Source organism: Peromyscus californicus, unplaced genomic scaffold (genome assembly GCF_007827085.1).
Source record: "Peromyscus californicus insignis strain IS unplaced genomic scaffold, ASM782708v3 Scaffold_16__1_contigs__length_79575227, whole genome shotgun sequence".
NCBI lineage: Eukaryota > Metazoa > Chordata > Mammalia > Rodentia > Cricetidae > Peromyscus > Peromyscus californicus.
The window spans coordinates 48,040,799-48,054,232 of record NW_026294458.1 but is presented as its reverse complement, the minus strand read 5'-3'; the positions used below and the strand labels follow the sequence as shown (position 1 = coordinate 48,054,232).

At 36.4% G+C, this 13,434-nt stretch overlaps 1 pseudogene; it reads right to left on the bottom strand.

The window, feature by feature from the left end:
* Positions 1-7,650: 7,650 nt before the first annotated feature.
* Positions 7,651-11,074, bottom strand: LOC128111438 (pro-epidermal growth factor-like; annotated as a pseudogene).
* Between the last annotated feature and the right edge of the window lie 2,360 nt (positions 11,075-13,434).

Sequence of the window (13,434 nt, the reverse complement as noted above, 5' to 3'; positions counted from 1 at the left end):
AAACTTATATTTTCCCTCAATTTGCTTAATATTTGATAGAGATTTCATATATTAACATTTGAAATTTGCCATTAAGACTATACAACTGTGGGCAACATAGTAGTTTCGAGTGTCCCTCTGACATTAGGTATTATTAGAGTGAATCAGATGCAATAATTCAATACCTAAGTTTTCATAATTTATTTTTTAGATTTGCTACTGGGGAGATACACATCTCTGTAAATCAGTAAACAAAACTCTACCTTGAGTCTTCACTAATCAAACAAACAGAAGTTACTCAGATACTACCAACCAAAAATAAAAAAAAAGAAAAACTGCCAGTTGAAGTACATTAAAAAAGGAACTACTTATTATGCTTCTTGTGCTAGCCTCAAGAGAAAACATCAGTCACTCTTTAAATATCGCTGTGAAGTCTGCCCTTGGACAGGAAGTTAATATAATCACCTATTCCCTTTGAAAGGCTATGTCTGCTGGGTCCCTTTCCTTTTACATCTATGGTTTCACATTAATTGTACCACCGATTGGTAATTACCTTAATTATTTTTTGAAAAGTGTCACGTACAATGTTCTGCTAACATTTAAATACACGTAACCACCTAGAAATGAGAATAATACTGCCCACTCTCATGGGAATATTTGAATATTTGAATCTAGATATTTGAGCATTCTGGGAAACCTAACTGATATTTTTCATTTCAAATACTGTATCTCTTTATTTCTGGACCTCTAGCATCATGGATGTCTAATTAGAAGTAATTAAATGAGTAAATAATAGACAAAACAAACAGTCAAGCAACTTTTCAAAAACAATGTTGCTGATTTTACTTTTTTTAGATTGACCATATTTATTTTCTGGAATTCAAGGATTCTTTCATATCCATGGAGCATTAAAACAAACAAAATAATACTACTAGTTATCAAGTCAAAAGTCCCAGTAGCAATCTATATACAATGTAGTAATCATAAAAACTTCATATTTCTCTGAGGTACAGTTTTGGAGGGCTTAGGGAGAGCCACACTCATTCCACAAGGATTTTCACACTAAGAAGAGATCAGCAAGGCAGTAAATGACAGACTCAGAACTTACAATGAATCTGTTTGAATTTACTGTCAAGATTAGGGAAAATACAAAGAAAATATTATCAAATAAAAACATCAATGACACTAAATTTTGGAATTTTTTCTTTAAATTAATATACTTTTAGTGACCACATGAAGATAGATATTCCAGAAGGAAGAAAGGACTTTTTTTTTTTTTTCGAGACAGGATTTCTCTGTGTAGTTTTGGTGCATGTCCTGGATCTCACTCTGTAGACCAGAATGGCCTCTAACTCACAAAGATCCACCTGACTCTGCCTCCCAAGTGCTGGTGTAGCTGAAAGTTTCCTGTGTCCTGCCTGGCCTGCAGTCAGGACAAATCTCTCTCACCCACTGGTCCACAGCCACTCAGACCCAAGTAAACAAACACAGACTTATATTAACTAAAACTGCTTGATTATTAGCTCAGGCTTCCTACTCTTACACTTAAACTCAGCCCATTTCTGTTAATTTATATGTCATCACATGTTCCGTAGCTTTACCCATGTGCCATTACATGCTATTCCTTAGATGGCAGTCTGGCATATCCTGACTCAGCCTTCCTCTTCCCAGAATTCTCCTTATCTGCTTATCCCACTTATATTTCCTGCCTGGTTACTGGCCAATCAGTGTTTTATTAAACCAGTGTATGAAAGTATTATCCCTCAGCATGCTGGAATTAAAGGTGTGTACCACCACTGCCCAGCTTGAAAGGACATATTTGTAAAAAAAAAAACAATATTTCACATGTTTGGATGTCCAAGAGTTAGAACTGCAAATAAAAATATTTAAAATTAGTTAAAATATAATACTAAAATAATCATATCTCCTATTATTGTTATTGTTAACTGGAGTATTTAAGATAACTTGTTACTTCATATATATGAAAGATATATGTTTAGACATAACTGGCTTTATAATTTTGAGAGGGTTATCTGTCATTGCAACAAAATCTACTGTAGAAAACTTCCAACACAATTTTTAGAAATGACTCATAATCCTGAGAAAAAATGTTAAGATCTTTCCCTTAAATCATTATCTGTGATAGAAATATTTTCCAGTAAATAAAATATAAATATAAAAAGCAATTAATTCAGAAGTCTTTGTTTCTTATGACTTACTAAAATAAAGCATTTTTGTGCAATTGATGTTAACACATCAGTATTATCTGCTTGCTGCTTAGGTTGTATGTGAATTGGCTCCCAAGAATACTTACATTTTTGTTTTTCTGTGCTTTCTATCTGCTCTGATTATTTGAGGTTTAGGATTAAATAATACGTTGAAGAAATTTTTATTTGCAAACACTATAACCTGAGCTCATTTAGATGTGTCCAACCTGAGGACTATGAGATGTGCGTTGCTCAGGAGACCTATGAATGCAGCAGAATACAAAATAATAAACTTACTTAACATGATGTGTGATGAGGTTTCACTTTTGTTTGTTTCTTGTAACTTCATTGCACAGCCTAGAGAGTTCACTATAGAAAACAACAACATCCTGTCTTGATGTCAAAGGTTGAGCACAGCCGCATTTTTTCTTAAGGAACTCTTTACAGGTAAATAATATTTTCTCTTGATATTTAGCTTTTGGTTATTTAATCAGTAAATATAAAAGGTCCCACATATCTTAAGATATTTGATGTTAGGCGTGCATGTTAAACTTCAAGAATTTTTAGCCCACTCTCTTGGCAGGACTCCAAAAGAACATTATAAATTCCCTAAACTAGAAAGCACATGTTTTTCATTGTGAGTGTAGTACAATTTCTGACACATAGTAGGCTGTTAAAAATATGTGTTGAATGGAAAATAACTAACTGGCTGGATGTTCTTAACTGTTCTGATTTAGCAGTTGGAGGTTATTTTTGAAACTGAGTGTGATGAATACACTCATTGACTACAGCAGCAAATATTTTCCTTTGACAAAACTCCAAGGATTTTTGATAAGTATGCTTATTCACCATAGCACCAAGAGCTTTCCTTGATGTTTTTCTTTTAATACAAGTACCGTGGAAGGCTTTGGTTAAATCTCCAAGAACTTAAAATTGCCCTCTTATTTGTTTCCTTTGAATCTGCTACATACTGAATTTTCCATCATTTAGATACTATTTATAGTCTTTATACATGATGCCTATGATTGTAAGCACTTGTCTTAAAACAATTCACACTATTAAATTCTCATTCAATAATTTTTCAATCATATATTATCCATAAAACCATAAGATTGTTATTGTTATTGTTTATATTAAGTCCAGAAATGTTAAAATAATTATCTATCACAGTTAATTCTATTGATAACACGGCTAGACTTGAAAGATACTAAATTGTTACCTTTACATCATAGGCATGCCAAAATATATTTGTTGGAATTTTAATAACTGTACTATATTTAATGCTACTTTCCTCCCTCTATTTCTGCCCCCACCTCTCTCTGTGTGTGTTTTCTACTACATATTAGACTATTTATAGTTCTTTATAATTCTCTAGATAATTCATTTAAAACTAGAACCAAAATCACATGGCTGGAAATGTCAATTTTCTGTATTTTATAACTAATATATTCCAGTACTCTCGGTGAGTAACCTTTTTCCTTACCGACTGCATTCTTAAGTCTGAACTGGGACGTCTAAAGATACCGACAGATCTTTTTCGTTTTTTCAGCAGTAGATTTGTTGTTCACACAGTGACTGCCTTGCTCTGACTGTGTCTCCCTGCTCCCTCAGATGCTGCCACAGTCCTGTCTGGAGACCTGGGGAGCTGTTACTGATATTTTAGTGTTTAATAGCAAAGGCAGATTTCTTTTACGTTTTTGTCATACTGTCCTTTTATTATTGTAAGTCATTATGCCACTAAACATTCTATATGAAAGACTAAATTATGGAAGAAAACTGAATGCATTACTGTCTTCAATTGGGAGAAAACACATGTATTTAAATTACCCACCAAAAATGCTCATATTAATTCTTCAAATGGGATGATTCAGATAGGAGTAGTGGAAAAGCCGGCTCTCTGAGAGTAGCAATTATATTCCTATTATGTCATTTGGAGGCTCTTAGTTGCTTCTGTATCAGGACCCACATCCTAACCACAGAACAGACTGTTTCAGAGGGAAAACAAAATCTGCCCTTTTGGGGATTTTGCATTTTTATTATGTTTACAGGTTTCCTTTTTACAAAGCTAAAGAGTAATCTGAGTAATTGTTATATCCAAAGCAACAGACATAACTATGTTACTCAAAATGCCTTTTATTATCATTGAAACAGAACAAATAACTTGGCAAAATCACTGTAAAACCTCAGCTCTTTACCCTCAGCTCCATTCTTTGACACGAATACCAGTTTTCTTTAGAATGTCTAGATATACAAATGAACTAACCACGTACATTGGTGTAACTGGATTTATAAGTCAACAAGACAATATACTGTGATTAAAAATATTCCTGATGTGTATAGAAATAGCAAGCCCTACAGCAGTTAATTTATGTACGTGTGGAATAAGTTAGATAGTAAATAGATAAGCTTATCCCACTTCAGCAATATGTCAACAAAGTCCAATCAATGAACCTGCGGTGCCCTGGTGAAGACTCAAAGGTACCCACTTAGACATTATGAATGCCAAGGAAGAGAAAGTCCTTTTTAACAATCTCATATTTTAAAATAGATAAAAAATTCTATGGATAGACCGTAATTTATTTACCATCTTCATTGAGAAAGGGTGCAAGAAGAAAAAGAAAGTAATGATTAAGAAATACCAGTGTCACTTAGGAAGTGTTTTTAAATCAAATATTTTCATTCAAATATTTTAAAGTAGATAAATTGATGAATAATTTAATTCTGAGTAAATCAGAATCTAAGTTACAGTTACCTTTATTTTTATCAATTTGTCATGATTCAGAATGCAAAATTATGAGCATGTATCAAACCAATGGTGAATTAAATGCCTATGGTATACTCAACAAGAGTCATAATGTTCCAACCATTTCATGAGGTTGAGCTAAGGGTTCTATCTAGATCATGTAAATTAATTTGCAGTTGCAAAAACCAGTGTGATCATCTGATTTAGCCCATTTCTTCTGAGGCAATAAGAAGAGGAATCATACTGAGTTTGATTTTGGTGCCAAACAATTCTCCCTTCTCTTTTGAAAATACTCAAAGGAACTGCTTGAAAGGAGCAGCCAGTCATAGCAATGGATATATCTTTGGGAAACTGGTAGTGATTAGCCACAGAGACTGGACTGCCCAATCTGCAGTGCTCTATTCTTTAAAAGAAAATATCCCATCCATTAGCTTAGTGTCCATCTTTCTTCTGCTAACAGTTTTATCTGAATTGGCTCTGTTTGGTGTGGTAATCTGGGGCCCTTTGTTGACATGATCCATTAGCTGACCAAAGAGAACATAACTCACTATCCTCATAGCCAAAGACCCATTCCCTGTAGGAGGGGAACTGAAAAGTTTCCTTCCATTATCTATGGATCAGATCCTGTATCACTTTGTGGTGGTATCTAGCAGCGTTGTTGAATGCCCATTCTATGTATGTGGGGTATCTATCTCCACGAAGTCATATGTGAAGGAGACCCCGCATGGGTTCGGGATTTCTCCTAGACACTGGATTATGCATGAAACACACCCAAACACCTGTTTTCACAGAGAAATCCTTCATTAAGTTGGGAAGAAAAGTTGAAGTGGCTGCTTTATGACTCAGGCAGAGAAGCAGCAGCAAATAATTTTAAGAAGAAAAAAAGGGGAGGTCTGTATAGGAATGGGCTAGGATGCAGTGGTAAAGGAGAAAAGGGATGAGGGAGAAGGAGACAAGGGAAAGGGTGCAGGGCTATTTGTCCCAGAGGGACAAAGAACTGCCTCTGGATAGAGAGGGGACAGATGTGACCCAAAGGAAAATAGTGGTTTATAAGGATAAAAGGGGAAACCCTGTGTTAGGATGAGGTGTTTAATTTAATTCTTCACATTAACTAGGTAAGCCAAAGGAAGCTTTTGATCGTTGGACTTTAATACTTTGATAGCTGGACCTTGGTGGTCAGCCTCGAAGGAATTGGCCAAATAAGGAACAGGCCTTGGTAGCTAGCTTTAGAAATGGAATCTAACAGATTTTTAGCGAGGTGTGGGGAACTGGGAAGATGGTCAAGGCCTGCCAGGGCCACCTGCTCAAGTGGGCTAGTGTCTCTTCAATATGCACTAACCCAGGCTTCAGGGAGGAAGACAGGCCAGCATACACTGCCTGGCTGTTCATTTCAGTCACAGGCAAAGTCATATTCTTTGGGTCTCAGTATTCCTCTAAGACCATAAACCAAGGTTGGGTGAAAGAAGACATCCTAATCCCACCACCATTAGACCTGTTATTGTTCATGTCTCTGCTTGACTTATCACATGGCTTCAACTTAGCCAATAACACAATTTCATGCAGAGCTGCCTACGGCTTCAATGTTTATGCACATATCATTTTACAATGAGGTGGGGGGAATATACTGGATAACTATTCTCACCAGATGGTACTACAACCTTCATTAAGTTGTCCAATGATATCATCTCATTAATTAGATCAATGTTATTGCCAACCAGTATGTGATGACCATTCAAAGTAAGACATATTTCCCAACCTGAGATTTCACAAAATCGTCATGGCACCAACACTGAGCAATTCTTAAGCTCTGTTGGCAGATATGCTCACAGCCTCCATTTTTATGTAAGCAGGGATCTGCACCTGGTTTTGCAAATGGTTGGACTTCAACCATTTGGGCTTTAGTATGCTGCCTCAGATTCATACCATATTTTTACCAATCCTCTTGTTCACACTTATTACCAGTGATAGAGCCCAATGCAAGAACCATAAGTAATCCCCAAACAAGCTACAGCAAATTGGTGACCTACATTATTTTGAGCAATTCTTAGGTATTTAGTATCAACCATATTACCAATATCAATCCCAGAACATCTGGTGTCATGCCAATACAATAAATTGAGAAGCTTGGAAGTCTGGTTAATAATTTATTAAGGGGAGAAATGGGAATAACACACTCACAAATACAGAATGAAGTAACTCTCCTGCCTCCTCATCTACCAGGGAAGGATGGGGAAAGCTCCTTACCAGCTCACCAAAACCGTGGCATCAAGAAACCTTCCACATCCCAGAGAGAGAGAGCTTGACCCTCCTCCTCGGTTCTTATTCAGTCACGTACCCAGGCAAGACCATGCCCTAGGGCTAGTCACCCCAATATCATTGGCTGACTGGATCAAATTATCACAACAATATAAAATGCATGCTTTTTAAAAAAAGATTTTATTTATTTATTATGTATATAATGTTCTGCCTGCATATATGCCTGCAGGCCAGAAGAGGGCACCAGATCTCATTATAGATGGTTGTGAGCCACCATGTGGTTGCTGGGAATTGAACTCAGAATCTCTGGAAGACCAGTCAGTACTCTTAACCTCTGAGCCATCTCTCTAGTGCCACAAAGCATATGCTAAATGGTAATTATAATTTCACTGTGTCCCAAAAGATCAGAGCTGGCTATCACTGTCCAGAAGAGCTTTCAGTCCAAAGATATTTCCCTGTATCCATTCAAAATACTCTCTTAGCCTTTGGTTGTACAGGGATTCCTTCTGACTGGAAGTTTGTCTTCTTGATTATTTGATGACACTTTCCACTTAAATCACTCCCTCTAATGAGAGATTTCCCACTGTCCATTCAGTAGATTCACTAGCTGATGCAGTCTACAGTAATACCTTCTATCCTTTCTGTTCCTTCCTTGATAAGCCTTTCTCACTGGGAAATATTAGCTCTCCCCTCTTCAGGACTATCTGAATAGAGTTTTATAGTCTATGACATCAAAGTGCATATGTTAAATATCTTGAGAATTGGCAAACAGTAAAAGTTGCAGTGGTCCTGAAGATGCATGGGTCTTATGATCCAACTGTGGCTCATACCCATGGCACTGGACTGACAGCAAGATAGAATTGGTTGCATCTACTATTATCAAGTAATGAACAACTGCTACATGTTTTTCCACCTGTTTCAAGCACTGAGTCTCAATGACAATACCACATATCATTTCACCCGCTGTCCTCAGTGTCACAGGGGACCTGATGTCAGAACACAACCGTGGCTGCATTTAGATGCATTGCTTGGACAGGAAGTGAATTCATGGCATAATTTCCCATCAAGAAGCAGAACAAATCCTTCTGGGCAGGTGCAGTAATAGGATCCCAGGGTTTTTTTCACACCCGAGAGTAAAGCCATGATTCTGGAAGGCACATTCATTGACATCTGCACAGGAGTTTCTGCTTCTCTTACAGGCCACATTTGTACTTTACCTTCTCAGTATTTTTGGATTTAGCTTAAAGTACTTTTGCATTTTTAATTAATGATGTTTGTAGATTGTATGACTTAAAGATGACTCATTTACAGCTTAGAGGTTTAGATGCTAGCTGGCTTTGCTACAAAATGTGGTGTGAATTAATGACATTTATTTAAGCATTTTGAGTCTCAACATTTTTTTCAAGAAGGTTATTGCAACAATCTCTTACTCACTTACTTTATGAAAACTATCAAAGCATATGGGATACTTGGAAAAGAGAACACAATCCATCTAGCAAACTATAAAATAAATCTTTTTAAATAGATTTTCCTTATGACTAGAAACTGAAATTATTTAGAGCATCCTTATTTACATGAAATTTTTGGCTTGGTAGCTTGCTCATTTTCAGAACTGTTAGAATTTTCCATGCCTATCCCAAGAATCACAAGAGGAGATTTTCCTTAAAAGGTTTAGAGATACTAGAGATGAAGAAGTGCACCTGTCATAACTTCAAATAGTTAAACTGAAGCTCCCTTCCTATTTCCCCATCAGCTCATGTACCTCAAGTGATATTGATAGTATTGCGCACCTGTGCATTGGTTTCTATATGCCAGTGTGTGCTTATTTTTTCCTGTCATAATAAATGTTTATTGTACATTCACCAAGTATATAAATCTTCAATACATGAACAATACACCACATAGAAGTTTTCTAATGCCATAGTGTACAGGACTGTAGCACTGGAAAGCAGAACGCAGTAGAAACAAACAGCCTCCAAGAACCAGTCTTTAAAAAGACACAGATGTTAGGTTACCATATAAGAGTGATCCTTCCCATACAGGATATCAAATGGCAGTAGAAATCATATCTGACAACAATACTGGGGCCAATTAGACACAACTGGGGCAGCGGTGCTTAATGGACAGAAAACACCTGTTGGTACAACCCATCATGCTCCAAAGAATTTGAGGATTTCACCGGAAAGAGCTGGGGGATTTGCCACATTACCACTCTGCTCTAATTGATATTTCAGCTACAGAGCAACGTAAACTTGCCTTCAAGCTCAAGGCAGCATTTTGCAAAATTCTACATAGCATTAAACAAGTGTCCCAAGATTCCAGAAAGAAAGAAGGATTTCCAAGTAAAATTACTTTTCAAGAACTGTCTTACTTCTTGTACTGTTTCAGGGACAGTTTTTCTTTAAATATAACAGAAAAAAAATTCATGAAGTAGTGACAAGATATTAAATCATGATCTCCATATAGGTAGGAACTTTTGTTTCTACTAATAATTGGTAGGTGGCAATATTTATACAACAGTCAGCTCCAGCAGTTGTGATCGATTTGGATTAGCAGCCATATAATGATATTGCAATAAGGTAATTATTTTGCAATTCATTATTTCAGGGGCTGAGGTATCAAAAATTAGCCTGTTAGAGTTTTGAGAATGGAAAGAACATAGTCTAATTGTTCAAAATGTTTTTTCTATAAACTGATTTCAGTATTGATTTGCTGTTATTACACATATCTACTTTTCTAGTAGAGACATAACAGAGAAATGATAGAACTCTAATCAGTGCACTTAATAATAAGGGAATTTTTTTTTTTTAGTCATGATATCTAGTTTAAAGAAACTGTACCAAAGGGACACTATAACAATTAAAAATGAATGTGTACACCAAATTTAAATCCTAAAATCTCTCTTCCCATATTAACTATGCATTCCTAGAATCATGAATGTTTGAAACAATGAAAGTAATTCATATGTATAAATATATTAAATATTTTTGGTGGTGTTTACTTCTCTAAACTCAGCAACTGATTTACTGCAGAACCAGTAAAGGTATTGGATGTGATCCCTATGAGAAGGTCATTTTGTTTAGCGTGACTTCAAGTTTCTCCACATTGCACATGTTATTCAGCCAAGTGAAAGCCATATAATGACATTGGTAATGCTATTCAGTGTGCCCTTTGCCATTGGACTGGTTGACATCAGGATGGGGGCCTATGATGAGCAATGTAAAAAGAAGTATGTTTTCAGGTAACAAACACCTATGCATCAGTGCCCACTTGGCATGAGCACATAGTACCCATGTCTACTTTAGCCCTCTCTCAAGCTCCTCCCACCTCACACATGGTTCCGCTCTACCTGCCTGGATTCTGTGGTTACTTCGGGTTGTAGGTTAAAATCCAAAGATTTGGAGCTGGAGTCCATAAAAGAGAAGACTAAAAGTCACATTTTCCTGGCTACCATTTTCCAAGGTGTGAATAATAAAATAATACTGTCATATCTGATGTAGACAAAATTAAGTCAAGACCCGATTAGTCTTTGTGACTAAGCTCTTGGCAAAGCATGTGAAAATAGAGTGAGGCTAAAATGAAATGATTATTATTAATACTACTTTTAACCTCCTGCTCCTTCTTCTGCTCCTCCCTCCAGCTTCCCCTCCTCCTACTCCTTCTGCCCCCCCACCTCTTCCTCCTCCTGCTGCGGCTCTGACATAACATTAGCTTTCATAAGCAAATGGATAGTTTCTAAAGGACCCAATACACATAAACAATATACTTCTGAAATGTTTTTGATTGTGTGTTTTATTTATTTCTCTGTGTGTCCAAACATTGGTGTCCCATGGGGGACCCCTGGAAGTCCAAAGACATCTTAGATGAGCAGACTCTCACCTTCCACCATGCGAGTTCCTGCTGGCTGCAAGCCCCGTTACCTACTGGGCCACCTCACTGGGCCTCCAAGAGTGTTTTAAAGAATATCAACACCATGTGGGTGCTCAGTGTTTGAGAGGATATCTATACTATATACTGTACCAAAAAAGTACTTTGACTTGCCTTTTAAACTGATTAATTTCATGGCTCATTGGTTAAGACAAAATAGGAATCAGTAACAAGCATGCTATTTCTTGAGATTTTTTATTTGTATTAAGATATCAATTTCCAATATATATATATAGTCTTCTTTTTCAAATGAACCGAAACTACACATGCTGACATCTGAGGTCAGTTTGATCCCTTATCTACCTCTGTGCTTCAGCTTTTAGACCTGTCATTTCCACAGTGAGAATCCTGATACTGTCTGCCATTGACTGTGCTTAAACATTTTTGTGCAAACTGGTGTGCTAAAATTACTATGACAGCAAGTAATGCTGTGATAGTTAATCTTGATTGGCAACTTGACTAAATCAACCAGGCAAGGGTTTTAACTAGCTGACCCATGGCACCCAGACTTTACTAGATTTAGAATTACCCCTGTGACATACTCTTGTACTTGTCTGTGAGAGTGTGCTCAGACAGATTACATTGAGGAAGAATGACCCACCATGTATTGGGGCGGTACAGTGCCATGGAAGTCCTCAGACTAAATAAAACATGGAAGGTCCATGGGGCACTAGTGTTCATCTTCCTCCAGTCCGTGGCTGCAGATGCACTGTCACCACATCCTCACCCTCCTGAAGCTGCAACTACACCTGTTCTGGGTGTCATGTCTTCCCTATCACAATGAATCCCATGATCGGGCTTTGAGCTAAAATAAATAGGTCTTTCTTTTCTCACATACTTTGTCAAACCAGTGAGAAAGGCTTATGCACATATGGACAAGCAGTAATACATTCCCTGATTAGTACCTAAGCAACAACTCCAAATAGGTTATGTGTCCTATTATGTCTGCGAATGGACACATCATGTAAGAAGAGACACTTACCGAACAAATTTTTATTATCATCATTGGAAGAACAGCTGCAGCAGGCCAGGAGTTTGTAGACAGGACAAGTGTGCCCAGCCAAAGCTGACAGGAGTCAAAGTTCATGTTCAGACTTTGCACTCTATTACCTGATGTTCAGGCAGGAATACAAAGCAACCATCTGTTCAGCTTGCACATCCTTTACTAATTCATTTCACCAGTCACAATATTTTTCTAATCAAGTCCAAAGAATAACCTAAATTTTTACTTCCTAAATATGGAATAAGAACCAAACAACTATAATCAGAACATGAGTATTGTGGTGATTAATTATATGACTGTTTAAAAAAATTATATGACTGTAAGTAAGTAGAGTGATGGTCTGGGGTATAGTTCCATGAAATATAAGTTGAAGTGAATGGGATAAAGAGCCTCATATGTTCTTTCATCTTGGAAACCTCAAAATGATGTGGTTTGTGATAAAAGAGACAGAATAAAAGGGGAAAACTCTCACAGGTGTTGACAAAGAGGAAATCTAGGGTGATTTCTCTGTTCAGATAACAAACTGTACTATTTCAGAAATACTGCCTAAGTTTCACTTAACTTATCTGTAACATGATAATAACTCTTAGTTCTTAAGAAAAAGAAAATTGAAAGTCAATGAGACCCAGTATAAATACTTTCCTGAAAGCATACATGGAAATTGTCTCACATAGAATACATAGAATGAACAGAATACACACATATAGAAGGAAAAATCAAGCCAACTTGAACTCAAATCTCCCATCTCAATCCTACAAACTATAAATCTATAGTGAAGTCACATCAAAAAGAAAGAGAAAAAATATATATGAAAGGATGGAAGAAAAGAAAGATAAAGAGAGGCAAGAGTGAAAAAGATGTCCTTTAATTCTAGAAAAGAATTATTTTTTCTTAATACAAAATGACTTCATTCAATCATGGCCATGCAGAAATATATAGAACATATGGAAAGCTACATACTATAAAAATTAAATTGTCAGCAGCTGTATATGAAAAGTATAACCACAAAAGGAACAAGCATAAGCAGCACAAAAATATTCACTAGGTATCTGTACTGGAACACAAGCACATTAAAAGAAAAAATCAATCATTAAGATGTCAAATTCACAAGTGCCATTAAAAGATGAAAAGTATTGTATTATTTCCAGGAATGCTGATGAAAATGTGGCCCTGGAGGCTCAAATCAAATACTATTTGAATCTTGATTCCAACACTGTACTGGTATAATATGACTTTGGTATAGTTTTTTTTTTATACCCTGCCAAAATCAATCCCATAGTTTATTAAAGGTAGGCAATATTACCTACTTCTCTATTGAA